The sequence below is a fragment of the Phocoena sinus genome, chromosome 11, assembly GCF_008692025.1.
Source record: "Phocoena sinus isolate mPhoSin1 chromosome 11, mPhoSin1.pri, whole genome shotgun sequence".
NCBI classification, from domain to species: domain Eukaryota; kingdom Metazoa; phylum Chordata; class Mammalia; order Artiodactyla; family Phocoenidae; genus Phocoena; species Phocoena sinus.
In genome coordinates this window covers 96,864,800-96,883,172 of record NC_045773.1, presented here as the reverse complement: position 1 = coordinate 96,883,172, position 18,373 = coordinate 96,864,800, and positions in this window count along the sequence as shown.

Below are 18,373 nucleotides of genomic sequence, written 5' to 3'. Positions count from 1 at the left end.
TTCCTCACTCTTTTCTCTCCTTTACACATGGGCACCTTTAAGTGGTGTAAATTGCATTTTCCTCCACCCTCTTCTCAATTTAGGTTCTCTCTTTCTTGATGAGATTTTATCTCTTTCGCTCATACTAAATAATCCTTCGGTTACATTTTACATCAATTCCTTCATTCATTACCACTTGATAAGTTGGCATACTCATGTGTTATTATTTTTAATAAGTTCACATTAATGTGTTAAGTATCCGGATTGTATCCCAGAAATTAAATTAAAGAAACAAAATTTATTCCCTAGTATCTTCCTGCTTCTCATTGTTATCTATTTAGTTCTGAAAAAAGAAAGCAAAATACATAGAAGTCTTAACTAATGCTACTATGGATATTCCTCATGGCTTTTTTCCTTCACGTTTCTATTTAACTGATATAATATACTCTAACTTTAAAATCAAAATGACCGGTTTCTAGCAACACATTTATATGTGTGCTTAGTGATAAATCTATTTGTCTTACAGGTCTTTCCCTGAAGTTTTGGGAAGGTTCTTCTATTAAATATAAGTACATGATAGAGTGTAGAAGAAAATAAGTAATACTTTGTGATCTGAACAAAGGGGGAAAAAAACTGCCTGAAATTTGTAAGAACTGACAGTGTTTTCGATGATATTTTCCTTTGCATTAAAAAGCAGCAAATATCTTTTGATGCCGACTCGCTCAACTCGAAAGGAAATCAACGATCGAGTAACAAACGTGCGCCACAGCAACAAAATCATTTCTAACCCGCGACAACCAAAACCTAGGAAGTTTGTAAAAGAATGTGATTTGTCGTCAGGAGGCATCGGGTCCCCGGGTGCAGCGCCCAGCTCTGGCTGCCCTCACAGCCACGGCCGAGGGGCGCGGGCAGCGCGGCTCCAGGCCTGGTGGGCACAGACCAGCAAGAGAGTGAATTCTGCATACTGCACAGCTCATCGCTCAGTTCAGGGCAGTCAGATTGCATCTGGGATCAACCGATTGTGCTTCATGAAACCGTCAGCCCGCATCTGTGTCTGGATGTTTTCTCCCGTCTGGCTGTAAACAAGGCCGGCTCTGGGGTCTTCGCCCTCCTTCACGTGCGCAGAGGACCCCGCAGTCAGACCCGCTCAGCGGCCTCAGAGCCAAAGTTAAAGTTCCTTCTTCCAGACAGCGGTTCCAGGGCGTACCGGGGAGTCATGGGAAGAAGCAACTTTGGAATGACAGACTCAGGGTCCCTTTTCAGAGATGCATACCTTAGATTCCTACGTAGCCTGGCATGGCATGTCTCTTCCACGAAATTAATTTAGGTGTTCCTAACATGAACCACTGTTGTTTTTTTTCTTCGGCCAACTAGCTCAGTAGCGCCATCGTGTTGGGGAGGAGGGGTGGTGGTGATTGTTTTTGTTGTTTCACTGCTCTGGGGCTTTGCTAGGATCAGCCAAAAAAAAAAAAAAAAAAAAAAAGGCACAGATAGAAATACTGTCAATCTGGTCCACCTCCAGGAACCCAATCATGCCTGAATTGCTGCGAGGAGTGTAATGATGGTAAACAGGAACAGGTATGTTGGCTTCTGTTCTCCCCCACTTCGGCCATCGTGTTGCCTTTACAATAAAGCAAAATACGGTTTGGAAGCAACATCACCTCAATAATAAAAGGTAGGGGGCGTCATTGAAGCCGTCTTCCTTGGCAAGTGGCATAAAGGTAACATTTAGTGTCCACGACATTGAATTCTCCTAGCCAGCTGGTGTGTCCCTGTTAAGACTTTCATTTATTCGGCTTGAGCTGGAACTCTTTTTGTTCTCCCAGTCTATTACTTTGTCGATTTAAGGGATAACAGCCAAAGTGAAACAGCTTGCAATTTGCACCTGTCTGCTCTAAGCATTCCATGTTAGATTACGTGGGGAGCACACTCTTCACTGCTAATGAGAATAAGACTGGGTAGGGCTGAATGCAACTTTATTGGGAGGGCTTATAGGGTATTATAGTGTTTTTTCTTCTGTAAATGATCTGATAAGGACCTCTGCATTTTCATCTTTTAGAGTTCCCAGAGTAGAAGAATAACACTCAAAAAATATAAAATTGCATATTCTTTTTAAAAAAATTAAATGTCATTTAACTATGAACTGAATTAAAAATCATCATAATAATGTTTGAATAATTTGGCAAAACATCCTTGAAGATGATCCAAAATTTAGTAAATTATATTTATATATCTTCTGTTAATCAAAGGGCCCATGCTACATTTGGATTCCACAAATTTCTCACATTGGCACTTCCTGTTGAAATCATCATGACGGGTTAAATGAAGTTGAGGTGTTCACAGACGTGGTCTCGCTGGTAATTACTCTAGTTTAATGATTGTTGGCCCGCACCTCGCCTGACAGAGAACCTTCCAACTTGTCAGTGATGGACCCTTTCAGCACAGCTTCAGGAGCTCCGCCAGCCACTGCCGAGTCTGGTTAGGTCAAAGGGTTGAGCCATGTGTAATTCAGAACAGAGGAGGTCCCACGGTCACTCCACAAAAACAATTACACTACTTATTTCACTCTAGCCCTTGCCCAAAACTCACAGGCCTCACAGTTTCAGTGCAGTCAATCTAATTCTGCCCCTGGGCGATAAGCCACATGAAAATATGTGGTGCTGTGTTTATAAATCTAATCAAAAATAGAACAGTGGACAGGCACAGTGAAGCCCTACTATGGATTATGGGAATCCTTGGAAATTCTGAAGGCACTTTTAACTTCTAGAGACTCTTTTGCTATTACATTGTCTGCTACACTCGCTAATCATCCTCTTTATTCGTAAGTGCTGCAAAAGAGACTACATTTCTGCTCACTTCTGTACTTTCCCTCCACAGATAATATTATGAAAAATAAAGCTTAAAAGGCTGCTTTTAAAGAAAAAAATAAAAATCAAAGAAGGGACTACTGTTTTATCAGTCTTACCTGTCTATCCATGTTCTCGGCTTCTTGCCCTTGGCAATGCACAGATTTAAGTCAAGTTCCTCTAAAAAAGAAAAACAGTTGAAAACTAGAATAAATTGGTCCCATTTTAAGACATATTAAGTAATTTGGAGTAGGAGAGATAGAGCTATGATACTTCTCAATGGTCCCCCAAAATCTCAGTATAAAGTCAATAGGATTTGATTTGGTGCCTTTTTTTTAATTTTTTTTAAACTTTATTGAAGTATAGTTGATTTACAATGTCATGTTAGTTTCCAGTGTACAGCACAGTGATTCAATTATACATATTCCTTTTCAGATTCTTTTCTCTTATAGGTTATTACAAAATATTGAGTATAGATCGCCATGCTATACAGATGGTAACTTGCTTTCATTGTTGTTCTTGTTTGCTTAGCTTAGCCTAATAAACTGAGAGCTGGCAAATCGTCACGAGATGTTTTACAAAAGTGATCTGTAGGGAAAGTTCAAACTTCATCTAGACAGCCTATACTTCCCGTGTTTACGCCTAAAATGTGGCCAGTACAGACTGCACTGAAGTTTATGATGAAAACTTCCTGTCACATGCTTTTGGTAGCTTTTATATTTCTCTTTTTAAAAATTAGAATCTCGTTCTGCGACTGTCATAGTAGATAATATCTGATAAAGTCAATGGTAGATATGTGTACTTAGGTACCAAGCAGATTAAATCCTGAGAACATTATCCAGCAAAGATATGGAACACACACACTTCACCAAAGGAAATGTGTTTGTAGCACTCATAAAACTCCTAGAATCACGCAATAAATTATCAAATTCAATCTGTAAGCTATTCCATTTGATATTATTTCAATTGATAAAAATACTACACTAGAATACAATCCGGGGCCAGATGATTATAATAAATGGGAAATGAGTGATAGTCCCAGCATTTATTAGATTACTGTAAATAGTCATCAAAAGAGCCTTTTAAACTTGGAATTTGCCCTTTTGAAATGGTTATCAGTATTTGGCAGTAAAACAAAGTACATCGTGTATGAATGATATATATGACATATTTTTTTTTATTCAGAGGTCTCAGTCATAGTTTTAAAAAGTCACTCTACAAAGGGCAAGTGAGCTCTTACATGGCAATCAATGTTGCAAAAGGAAAGATTTCAGTCCTTTTAGTGTTAATTTTAAAACTCTTTTTTATGTAAGAGCGACATGAAAGATGCAAAGGGTATATCGATTACTTCCTAAAATAAGGGAAATACGTGTAAAATTATTTAAAAGAAAAAACTGACATCAAAATGAGAAAATTTTAGTCAAGTAACAGAAATTGAAGTTCAACTTGCTTGTTTTTTCCATGGCACAGTGACTGAAGAGGAATTCAAAAACATCTGTTACTGGGAATGAACGTGAAGTGGAAATCTGTTTTCTTTTGTTTCCTTGAATTTGGTATCAATCTAACAGTTAATATTTGTCTTTAAAATGTTTGTAATTTGTAAAGTTGGTCATGTTTTTCTCATCATAAATTTATTTGGAGACATAGAATTCAAAACATGCAAGCCAAGAAGCACAGGTTGGCTCTATTCACATCAATACAGTGCTCAGGAGAGTTCCAAATGAGGCAGACCACTTCTCTCCCTTCACAGAAGGCTGCATTTTAAACATCTTTCTGCACCAGTATTCAGAATGCAATACTGGTACAGTAAGACTGAGTACAGCTGTGAAATAAGATCACGATCCCTTCATTTTCTCATAGAAAGCATGTAGTTGAATCCAGAAAATACTTTGATAGAACCAAGTGGTGTATCATTTTAAAAGCAGGTATCACTAGAGAAGTAAAACCGAGTATTCCTTGGTCTCATGAGTAAAAGGTGTGGCAGAAGTTCCCTCCCTGCTTGGAATCTCTGGGAGCTTAGATCAAGTATCATTTGCAATAAGGAATGTCACTCTCCAAGTCTCCATGAGCTGGAATTTGGGGTTTGTAGTCATATGCCTTACAACTGAGAGACAGCCTGCCAAACAGAGGTAATAAAGAATAATCGATCAAAGTGGGGTGTTAAAGTCCCCTACTATGATTGTGTTACTGTCGATTTCCCCTTTTATGGCAGTTAGCACTTGCTTTATGTATTGATGTGCCCCTATGTTGGGTGCATAAATATTTACAATTATCATATCTTCTTCTTGGATTGATCATTATGTACTGTCCTTCCTTGTCTCTTGTAATAGTCTTTATTTTAAAGTCTATTTTGTGTGATATGAGAATTGCTACTCCAGCGTTCTTTTGATTTACATTTGCATGGAATATCTTTTTCCATCCCCTCACTTTCAGTCTGTATGTGTCCCTGGGTCTGAAGTGGGTCTCTTGTAGACAGCATATATACAGATCTTGTTTTTGTATCCATTCAGCTAGTCTATGTCTTTTGGCTGGAGCATTTCATCCACTTACCTTTAAGGTAATTATCAATATGTATGTTCCTATTACCATTTTCTTAATTGTTTTGGGTTTGTTACTGTAGGTCTTTTTCTTCTCTTGTGTTTCCTGCCTAGAAAATTTCCTTTAGCATTTGTTGTAAAGCTGGTTTGGTGGTGCTGAACTCTCTTAGCTTTTGCTTGTCTGTAAAGGTTTTAATTTCTCCATCAAATCTGAATGAGATCCTTGCTGGGTAGAGTAATCTTGGTTGTAGGTTTTTCCCTTTCATCACTTTAAATATGTCCTGCCACTCCCATCTGGCTCTCAGAGTTTCTGCTGAAATATCAGCTGTTAACCTTATGGGGATTCCCTTGTGTGTTTTTTGTTGTTTTTCCCGTGCTGCTTTTAATATTTTTTCTTTGTATTTAACTTTTGATAGTTTGCACAACAAAGGAAACCATAAACAAGATGAAAAGACAACCCTCAGAATGGGAGAAAATATTTGCAAATGAAGCAACTGACAAAGGATTAACCTCCAAAATTTACAAGCAGCTCATGCAACTCAATATCAAAAAAACAACCCAATCCAACAATGGGCAGAAGACCTAAATAGGCATTTCTCCAAAGAAGATATACAGATAGCCAACAAACACATGAAAGAATGCTCAACATCACTAATCATTAGAGAAAGGCAAATCAAAACTACAATGAGGTATCACCTCACACCAGTCAGAATGGCCATCATCAAAAATCTACAAACAATAAATACTGGAGAGGGTGTGGAGAAAAGGGAACCTTCTTGCACTGTTGGTGGGAATGTAAATTGATACAGCCACTATGGAAAACAGTATGGAGGTTCCTTAAAAAACTAAAAATAGAACTACCATACCACCCAGCAATCCCACTACTGGACATATAACCTGAGAAAACCATAATTCAAAAAGAGTCATGTATCACAATGTTCATTGCAGCTCTATTTACAATAGCCAGGACATGGAAGCAACCTAAGTCCATTGATAGATGAATGGATAAAGAAGATGTGGCACATAGATACAATGGAATATTACTCAGCCATAAAAAGAAATGAAATAGAGTTATTTGCAGGGAGGTGGATGGACCTAGAATCTGTCATACTGAGTGAAGTAAGTCAGAAAGAGAAAAACAAATATCATATGCTAATGCATATATATGGAATCTAAATTTTTTTAAAAACTGGTTCTGAAGAACCTCTGGGCAGGACAGGAATAAAGACGCAGATGTAGAGAACGGACTTGAGGATGCGGGGAAGGGGACGGGCAAGCTGGGACGAATGAGAGAGTGGCATGGACATATATGCGCTACCAAATGTAAAATAGATGGCTAGTGGGAAGTAGCCACATAGCACAGGGAGATCAGCTCGGTGCTTTGTGTCCACCTAGAGGGGTGGGATAGGGAGGGTGGGAGGGAGACGCAAGAGGGAGGGGATATGGAGATATATGTATAGGTATAACTGATTCACTTTGTTATAAAGCAGAAACTAACACACCATGGTAAAGCAATTATACTCCAATAAAGATGTTAAAAAAAAAAAAAGAAGAATCGAGCCACCGTGAGCTGTAGAAGAATCAGAGAGCATGTGACCTGGCTGTAGGGCATAAAGAGACGTGGGCAATGTATTGGTTCTGGCCTAAACATTGATACCTGAATGTGTGCTCCCAGTGCAATTCCTGGGAATTTAATTTGAAGGCCTCCAAAGTAGGAAAGAACTGCTAAAAAGTAAAATATGACCCAATTACTAAAAGTTGCGACAAGTAGATGAAGAAAATAGGTGTAAGGCCAGTGCCAGAGGCCAGATCGGTGAGAAGGACACACGGACAGCAGAGTGAAGTCTGAGGAGTGGGCAGGATTAGGAGACAGATAGAAAAAGATGGACGGAGAAGAGCTATGAGCACAGAGGGGCGAAGAAAATGAGAATAATAAGTTCAGAGAACAATGGGTAGAATCTGTCAGCAAATCATAATTTCAATAAATTAGTGCGTTACGAACAGCCACCACACCCCCTAAAAACCTATCACTGGTATAACTCGCAAAAGATGGAGCCAATCGGAAAACTGATATATTTGCCAAACTATCTGTATGACCTATATTGTCAAGAAAGTCCAAAGTAGCGTTCTTTTCATTAGAAAAGAAAAAAGAAAGAAAAGAAAAATAACAGTTATAAACGCTATCAATTTATCAAGCCAAACCTTGTTTTTGGCTTTTCAGGAACAGTTAATGAACTAATGAGCACCATTATGGAATTTTCACTCTGGCTACAACTTTGGACCACGGAGTAGCATGTTTGTTGAAATTCAAGCAGCCTACAATAGGAATCACGTTTTAAAATCTGGCCTCAAACTTGCAAGCAGGTTGATAACTGCAATGTAACCTGCTTGCAAGTAACCCGTTGACCATATCCTGTCGGGCCCAGGTTAATAATCACTAAAAATCTAATTTGTACAGTCACTTTTTTTTTTGGTTTGTTTTAAGGCTGATCTTAAAATGGCTTTCACTGAAATTGTTGACCTTGTATTGCAAATTAAATCCTGGCATTGCCAAATCTCTGACAACTGGTTCATTGCTTCCAGAGAAGGGAATTAGCATGGCTACAGCTGTCATTCCATTGCATTTTTCTTCTCAAGCAGACCAGCAAGGGCAAAAATGGTGTTAGACAGAGGTCGCAAGCCAGATTCTGTCTGCAAACATGTTTTGTTTGACCTCCACAGTAATTTAAAACATATTGAGCCAATATTTTAAAATAAGAAAATTGCAGTCAAAATCCGACTTCTGGCTTCTCTTGGAAAATTAAAAAATTCGGCAACATCGATGGTGCGTGGTGGCAGCATGCTCTTTAGGCAGTGTTATTAACGTCTAGGGTCCCCGCTCTCCCTGTTGCAGACCACAAACCAAAATGTAAGCTCCATAAAGGCAAGTCTTGCTGACTTCATTGCTGCATCCTCAGAGCCTAGAATAGAGCCTGGCAAGTGGTGGGTGCTTGGCAAATATTTAATGTTGAAGGAAATGATCTCAGGAGCAGACAGGTAACTTTAATGGGTGACTTTTTAAAACAGTAGACAGTGCCCAGGAACTGTCACAACATGCCTCAATCTAAAAAAAAAGGGGGGAAGGTCAAATAAATTCTACCAGTCCTTAGGCAGAGAGAGAGACAGAGTACTCACATATCATTCTGCTTGCTCTGCCGTTTTTCTTATAATGAAATATTTCTCTGTATCCCTGCCACTCTCAAAAGTAAAGCCACAAGTGTCAAGGAAAATGATAGTGATCACAGACCCAGCACACTTCACTCATTTATATTTCTTGCCTGGCCTCTACAGACATCTGAATTTGATACCTCTGGGAGAGACATGAGAGTAGGCTGACACCCATAATAACAAACTGATCTACTAGTACTCCTCTCTCATTCTGCCCAGTAGTTTTCTGTACTACAATCTAAATCTATATTAGAGCATAAATTAAAAGGGGAATATAAAACCTACCTGGGAAGGTCACTAGTTAAACCTAACACACTATCACTTAAGTAAAGAGTCAGAATAACACGGTGGAATAAACTTGTGTTTACAGCTAGAAAGACACTGGTGCAAATCTCTTGCACATGCGGAAGTTGCTTAACCTCTGAAAGTCTCCAATTTCTCTGCATAATAGTTGAGAAAATTTTTAAATTATATATGCCAGACTTCCGGCTTCCACTTAAGGTATAGAAAGCTGGAAAGGGTGTTGTTGCCAAACATAAAGCAAAAAAAATCCTGAATGTCTGTAAATTCACAACTTTTATGAAACCCGCCAGGCAGCTGAAGTCACAGCATAACCAACTAATCCAAAATCTAAGGAAAGACCAATGCCTCTAAGGAGTAACAGCCTGCAAGCACTTGCTTATTGGAGCAGACACGGAACCCCTTAGAAGCCAGTAAGGAGAATTCAGCTAAACATTTTTAACAAACTTCTGAAATTGTTAACCAGGTCTGAATGTCACCTAGTGTGAGAATATAGAACTTGTGGGATCTTCAGACACAAGGGTAATTCACAAATGTTCACAGGCTCTTCTCCATGGACCTCCTGGGTTCTCAGGAGAAAAGTGGGTGCAAGGTGAGAGTTCAGAGCAGTGGTTCTAATTAGGGGGCAATTATACCTCCAAGAGGAAATCTGGCAATGTCTGGAGACAATTTTATTTCCATACCTGGAAGGAGGCTACTGGTGCCCAGTAGTTACTAAACATTTTGCAATACATAGAATAACTCCCTACAACAAAGAACTATCCAATCCAAAATGTCAATAAAGCTGCCGTCGAGAATCAGAGAAAACCTCTCTTGTGATGGAATAGAGCCACTGTAGAAAAATGCAAAGGCCCACCTGGATACTCCACCTTTATCTCCCTTCAGGAACAAAAGTCTTCATTTTCCGGAGAATGTCAGTAAACCCTGTTGCCCCCAGCCAAGGTTAAGACCCATTGCAGCTGAGAGAAGAGAACACAAAAATACCCTCTAGCCCTGGAGTAGGGGCAAGAAAACACCCTGGACCAAACTCTTAAAAGTCTCCTACCTAAGAAAGAGGGGCAGGATCTGAGATGACCCCATCCTTGGGGCACAGAGACACAGCTCCTTCCTGAGAAGAATACCTGCTCAGCTTACCATGAGGCTACCAGGCACTGAGCAGCAAGTAACATCAGTGTACAGCTGGGAGAAGGGAGACTATGGAGACTGATGCTCCCTCAAGTGCAGTCACAATGGAAAAACTTAAACTTGAGACTTGAGCAGACATTGAGGAACCTTCTCTGAAAACCAGCCATCATTCTAAGCACAAGTTAAAACTAAGACTAAGACAGGAGCTAAGTCTGTGGTACACTGATGATAACCCTAACCCTAACCAAGCCCAGTTCAAGTACTCATGAGATGGATCAACCTCCCACATGGAAAGACTAACAAAATAAAAGATATGCCATTTCTGGGCATGAATAATATCTACTTCAGTCTCTACTGTTCTACCCTAGATAACCAGCTTTCAAACACTGTTAGGTGAAAGTGAAAAAGCAAAGAAAAACAAAACACCCTGCCAAGAAGACAAAGCGATCAACAGAAGCCGACTTGGATCTGACCCAGATGTCAGAACTACCAGAGACAGAATTTTAAATAATATAACTAGATAAAGTGACGTACGTCATCAAGATGGCAACATAGGTGATTCCTGACTTCAGTTCTCCTTTACAAGAAGAGAGCAACTATCCATGGACCAGACACCACTGTGAAAATCCCAAAACCCAGAGGGTGAGGCTGAAATATACCCCTGCACAACAGAGATCCAGAAGGACAGCATTACAAAGACAAGAGGAGCGGTTTCACTGACAGCATCAACCCTCCCCCAGGCCGACACAATGCTTAACCGAGGGCACCCCTGGGCCTACAGTTTCCCCAGTATGAAAAAGAGAACCCAAGGTGGATATTCAGCTTCCCCAGCATTGAGGGATGTTTCCTGGGAGACTCACTTGGGTCTGACCTCATGGGAATCACTGGGGGAACCTTTGGAGCTTAGCCACTGGGGATCAAATAGAGATGCAGAAGGTGTCAGAGCTTATAGCAACCGCTGCTCAGACCCTGTTGACACACCAGGTTCCTGCTCACCACACTGTCCAAGAAGAGATTCCAGCTAGCAGCTCTGCCCATTTTCAGAGCCAAGCTGGTGGCCCCATGCGGGCAGAAAGCTCAGTTGACAGTTCTGTCTGTTTGAATCCCAAGCCAAAGAGCTAAGTGTCCATGGAGCACATCCTATGGCCCACCAAGCAAGGGTACAAACTTGCAGTCCCACCCAACTTCCGAGCACAACCTCCAGTCCTGCCCCATCGGGAAACATGCCACAGATACCCAGCAGGCACAGAGCACATCCTATAACCTATATGGGCAGCGACCCAAGCCCGCAGCCTTGCCCAATTGTTGACCCTGACCCTGCATAATCACGGAGCCTAAGTAATGACCCAGAGCAGCCTCAGAGCCCAGTCTACAGCAATGCTCAGCTTCAGAGTCCAGCATACAACCCCACTCGGCAGTGGAGCCCAGCATATGGCCCTGCCTGATTGCTGAATACAGACTGTGGCTTTGCCCAGGCATGGAGTCACAGAGCACATAGCCTGCGATTCCACCCAACCCGGGATTATAGACAGCAACTTTGTCTAACTGTAGAGCATGGTCTCCAAGCCAACTCAACTGTGGATACAGCTGGAGGCCCCACTTGACCAGAGAGCCAAATGAGCAATCACCCCCAACAGCAAACCACAGCCAGTGACCTACTGGATTGCATGGAAGTCATATACCTGATAAGCGGTTAATATCCAAATTATATAAGGAACTCATGTAACTCAATAGTGAAAAAAAATCAATTAAAATATGAGGAAAAAGACCTGAATATACATTTTTCTAAAGAAGACATACAAATGACCAACAGGTACGTGAAAGGTGGATCAACATCACCAATCATCAGGTAACTGCAAATCAAAACCACAGTGAGGGGGTTTCCCTCGTGGCACAGTGGTTGAGAATCCGCCTGCCAATGCAGGGGACACGAGTTCAAGCCCTGGTCTGGGAAGATCCCACATGCCGCGGAGCAACTAGGCCTGTGAGCCACAACTACTGAGCCTGTGCTCCGCAACAAGAGAGGCCGCGATAGTGAGAGGCCCGCGCGTCGCGATGAATAGTGGCCCCCACTTGCCGCAACTAGAGGAAGCCCTCGTGCAGAAATGAAGACCCAACACAGCCAAAAATAAATAATAAATAATTTAAAAATTTTTTAAAAACCACAGTGAGGTATCACCTCACACCTGTTTGATAAGCTGTTATCAAAATGACAAGTGATAACAAGTGTTGGTGAGGGTGTGGAGAAAAAGGAACCCTTGTGCTCTGTTGGTGGGAATGTGAATTGGTGCAGCCACTCTGGGAAGCAGTATGGAGGGTCCTCAAAAAATTAAAATAGAACTACCATATGATCCAGCCATCCCACATCTGGGTATATATCTGAAGGAAATTAAATCACTATATCAAAGAAGCATCTGCAACCCCATATTTACTGCAGCATTATTTACAATAGCTAAGACATCTAAACAACCTAAATGTCTATCAATAGATGAAGGGACAAGGAAGATGTGGCTCATATATGCAATGGAATATTATTCAACTATAAAAAGGAAGGAAATTTAGACAGAGACAAATAATGTATGATCTCATTTATATGTGGAATCTGAAAAAAATAAACCCCACAGAAACAGAAAGTAGATTTGTCACTGCTGGGGTGGAAGTATGGATGTCGGGGAAATGGCTGAAGGTGGTCAAAGTGTATAAACTTCCAGTTCTAAAATAAATAAGTTATGTGATCTAACTTATAGCATGGTAAATATACAGTACTGGTAAATATACAGTACATGGTAAAAATACAGTACCGTATTTTTTACTTGAAACTTAAGTGAGTAGATTTTGAAAGTTCTCATTACCAAAAAAAGGTAAGTATGTGAAAGTGATGGATGTGTTAACTAACCTTACTGCGGTAATCATTTTGCAAAATCTGTGTATATCAAACCATCATTCTGTATACCTTAAAATTACATGGTGTTATATGTCAATTATATCTCAATAAAGATGGAAGAAAACATGTAATTAATGTGTTAAAAGCTCTAATATAAAAGGTGGGCAACATAATGAATATATGAGGAATTTCAGCAGAGAGATAGAATAATAAAGAATCAGATGGAGGGCTTCCCTGGTGGCACAGTGGTTGAGAGTCCGCCTGCCGATGCAGGGGACAAGGGTTCGTGCCCCGGTCCGGGAAGATCCCACATGCCGCGGAGCGGCTGCGCCCGTGAGCCATGGCTGATGAGCCTGTGCGTCTGGAGCCTGTGCTCCGCAATGGGAGAGGCCACAACCGTGAGAGGCCCGTACAGCAGAAAAAAAAAAAAAAAAAAAGAATCAGATGGAAATGTAGACGTGAACAATATGGTAAGAGAAATGCAGAATGCCATCAATAGACTTATTAGTAGTCTCAGTACAACTGAGAATAAAATCAGTTGAACTCAATCTCTCAGCAACAGAAATTACCCAAATTAAAACAGAAAGATAAAAAGACAGCAAAAAAACAAAACAAAACAAAACAGAGCAGAGTATCCAAAAGTAGTAGGAAAATTCCAAATGGACTACCACACCTGTAATTTTTTTTTTTTTTTTTTTTTTTTTTTTTATGCGTTATGCGGGCCTCTCACTGTTGTGGCCCCTCCCGTTGCGGAGGACAGGCTCCGGACGCGCAGGCTCAGCGGCCATGGCTCACGGGCCCAGCCGCTCCGCGGCACGCGGGATCCTCCCAGACCGGGGCACGAACCCGCGTCCCCTGCATCGGCAGGCGGACTCCCAACCACTGCGCCACCAGGGAAGCCCTGTAATTTTGAATATAGAAAAAAAAGACAGATAGGCAAAAAAATCATCAAAGGAATAATGACTAAAAATTCCCTCAAATTAATTACAGACACCAAAGCAGAGATCAAAGGAGTTCAGAAAACACCAAGTAGGATAAAACACACACATGTATACACATCATATACAAACCATTGAAAACCAACAGCAAAGAAGAAATCTTGAAGCTAATCAGAGAAAACAGGCATATCACACATAGAGGAACAAAGTTAAGAATTATAATAGACTTCTCATCAGAAACTCTGCACGCCAGAAGAGTGTGGACAGACATCTTTAAAGTGCAGAAAGAAAGATAACGCTAAGTTTAAAAATTCTACACCCAAGGAAAGTATCTTTCAAAAATGATGATGAGGGATATGGATATGGCAGAATGAAGACATGGTCAAATCCTAGCCCCCAAGAAACAATCTAAATTTGGAAGGGGGAAAGATCTAAAACAATAAATTCAGTCTCTGGAAAAAGACGAGAGGCGAACAACAGATGGAGAAACATGCATTTGTGGAAAACTGCAGAAGTTAAGGAAAGTACTGTGGGTACATCCTAGACCAAGGTTGCTCCAATATCTGCAGTGCCCCCTCACACCACTCCAGCTGGGCCAATGTAGTAGTGCTGCCAAGGAAGGACTGGCAGTAAAAACCAGCAGTTTCACTGCTGTGGAAGGGGATTTTGGTGCTGAGGACAGAAAACCCATACTCAGTTACACTGTGAGTGAGAGTAGCAAAATCAGTGGGAAACAAGTGATGACAGCCCATGGCTCTATTACCCTGAGTTGCAGTCCCACTTGGGGTGAGCAGTAGACCATTCAACTCATCAGAAAATTGACAAGGAGATCCTGGAGCTGAGAGAGCCAAAGAAGCGCTAAATGGGTACTCCATGGATCCCTGTTGACCGGGAGGCTGCGCACATGTGCAGGGAAGACTCAAGAATATCCAAGCTACCTGCACATGCCCGGCTGACTTGGATGCTATGCAGATCTGCAGGAAAGACCCAAGAGGACCTGGCAGAAAGTAAGTCTGTGAATTTTTGAAAACTGAATTTTAAACATGTTCCCAGTCCCACACCCAGATCCATCAGCAGAGGAGGGAGATCTTACAGACTCAAGGTGTCTGTGGACCATCACTGGTTGACCACCGTGCTATGCAGACACGGAGGAGCCTCTATAAAGCCAAGCTAAGACTGTTTATTAAAGTTTTAAAAAAAACTGAGCAGAGACAGAAGCAGCCACACATCACAGGGAAGACAGATTCAACAGATTAAGTTCAGAAACATTACTAAAAACAAAATAAATGAAAACAAGCCAAACAACGAAAACAAAATACAACAGCAGCAATAGTCATCCTCGAGGCAAAAACTCAAAATCATATTTGCTGCACCATATTATCTAAGAGTCAGGTTTTCAACAAAAATTTATAGGACAGTGAAGAAGTAGAAAAGTGTGACCTATATTCAGGAAAATAAGCTGTCAACAAAAATTAATTCTGAGCGGGTAAGGAAGTTGTATTCAGTAGACAAAGACTTCAAAGCATTTTTTATAAAATGTTCAAAGAATTCAAAGAAACCATGGCTAAAAAATTCAAGGAAAATGTATTAACAGACTCAAATATAAGAAATCTTAAAAATATATATATATAAACGGTCAGATGGAAATTCCAGAATTGAAAGACATAATGATTACAATGAAAAGTTCACTAGATGGGTTCAACAACTCATGAAATGAGATAGCAGAGAAGGAATTAAGAATATTAAAGATATATCCATAGAAATTATCCAATTTGAAGAAGAGAAAGGAAAAATGTGGAGAAAAATGAACAGAGCTTCAGAGACCTATGAGATATCAAGCATAAGCAGCATACATGTGATGAGAGTCCTAGGAAGAGATAAGAAATATAAAGGGGTAGAGAAGATATTTGAAAAAATAATGACCTAACAGCAGAGCATCAAAATCCATGAAATGAGACTGACAGCGAAAGAAGAAATAATTCAACAACATAATCGGACACTCTCAGTAACTGATAGGACTAGAAAGGAAATCAAAGGGGATACAGAAGAATGCCTCTACGAACCAACTTGACTTACCTGAGTTTTATGAGAGCATCTAACCAACAGCAGAATAAACATCTTTTAAGTGCACATGGAATAGTCTCTAGGAGATACCATATGCTAGGCCATAAAATAAGTATCAAAAAGTTAAAGAATTAAAGTAATTCAAAGTATGTTCTCCGACATCAAATGAATTAAATTAGAAATCAAAAACAACAAAAATTGAAAATCTGTAAATATTTGAAAATGAAACAACCCACTCTAAATAACTCAAGGTTCAAAGAAGAAACTGCAAATGAACTTAAAAAGTAATTTTAACTGAACTAAAATGAAAACACAAGATATCAAAAAACATGGGATGCAGCAAACAGTGTTTAAAGAGAAATTTATAGCTTAAAATAGCTGCATTATAAAAGAAGGTCTTAAATCATTACATTTTCACTTTTTTTTTTTTTGCCATACACGGGCCTCTCACTGTTGTGGCTTCTCCCGTTGTGGAGCACAGGCTCCAGACGCACAGGCTCAGCGGCCATGGCTCACGGGCCCAGCCGCTCCGCGGCATGTGGGATCCTCCCGGACCGGGGCACAAACCCGTGTCCTCTGCAGCGGCAGGCAGACTCTCAACTGCGCCACCAGGGGAGCCCTACATTTTCACTTTAATGAACTAAAAAAAGAGTAACAAATTAAATTCAAAGCAAGAAAAAAAGGAAAAATTTAAATTAAAGTGAAAATCAATAAAAAAGAGAAATAGAGAAATTTATTGAAACCAAAAGTCGGTTCTTTTAAAAGATCAACAAAATTGATACATCTTAAACCAGACTGACAAAGAAAAAAAGAGAAAAGACATAAGTTATAAGAATTAGCAATGCAAGTGGGACATCACTATAGACCCTAATCAAAGTTTAAAAGACTACAAGGGAATATTCTGAATGACCTTATACTAATAAATTAGAAAACTTAGAGAAAAAGGGCAAATATCTAGAAATTACCCAACTTGGTTCAAGAAAAAAAATAGAAATTCAATGTACTTAAAACAAGTAAAGAAGTAAAGAATTTAAATTAGTAATTTTAAATATTCCCATTAAAAAAAAAAAAAGCCTAGGTCCAAATGACATCAGTGGACTGAATTTGATCAAATATTCAAATAGTAACCATTCTTCACAAACTCTTTCAGAAAATAAAAGAGGAAAGAACAGTTGCCAATTTTATTTTATGATACCAAAGCCAGGCAAAGACTCTGCAAGGAAAGAAAATTACAGATCAATACCCTTTATCAACATAAATGTGAAAATCCTTAACAAAATATTAGTAAGCCAAATTCAGCAACAAAACAAAAGAATGAACTTATATCCAGTACTGGGTTGAACAGTGTCCCTCCAAAATTCAGGTCCACCTGGAACCTCAGCATGTGACCTTATTTGAAAATAAGGTGTTTGCAGATATAATTAGTTAAGATGAGGATATACTGGATCAGGGTGAGCCTTAAAGCCAATGCTGGGTATCCTTATAAGGGCGAGGAGAGAGCACACATGGAGACACAATGAAGAAGTCCATTTTGAAGGTTCAGGCAGAGATTGGAGTTATGCTACCACAAGCCAAGGAACACAGAGGGTTATTGGCAACCACCAGAAACCAGAAGAGGCAAGAAAAGATTCTTCTCTAGAGTCTTTGAAGGGAGAATAGCCCTGCTGATATCTTAATTGCAGACTTCTGAAGTAACTGAAAAATTAAATGCAGAACCGGGAGAGAATAAATGTCTGTCATGGTCTTTTGTTATGGCAGCCCAAGGGAACTAATAGGGATCCTTACCTAATACCATCCACAAAAATTAACTCAAAATGGATCATAGATCTAAATGTAAGAGCTAAAACTATAAACATTCTAGAAGAAAACATAAAAGAAAATGTTTGTGACATTGTCCTATTTACAATTAGGTATAACACCAAAAGAATGATCCATTGAAAAAATGGGAAAATTGGCCTTCAGATTAAAATTTTATGCTCTTTAAAAGATACTTGTGGGCTTCCCTGGTGGCGCAGTGGTTGAGAGTCCGCCTGCCGATGCAGGGAACATGGGTTCATGCCCCAGTCCGGGAAGATCCCACATACCGCGGAGCGGCTGGGCCCGTGAGCCATGGCCGCTGAGTCTGCGCGTCCGGAGCCTGTGCTCCGCAATGGGAGAGGCCACAACAGTGAGAGGCCCACGTACCGCAAAAAAAAAAAAAAAAGATACTTGTATTAGTTTTTCATTGTGACATAACCATCACCAAAAACTCAGCAGCTTGAAACAGCATCCATTTATTACTATAGATCAAAAATCTGGCACGGCATGGCTGGGTTCTCTGCTTAGACTGAAATCAAGATGTCAGCTGGCTATTTTCTCATCTGGTTTGAGGTCCTTTTTTAAGCTTATTCACATTAATGTCAGAATTCAGTTATTTGCACCCGTAGGACCAAAGTCCTGAATTCTTGCTGGCTGTCAGTTGGAAACCATTTTCAGCTTCTAGAGGCAACCACA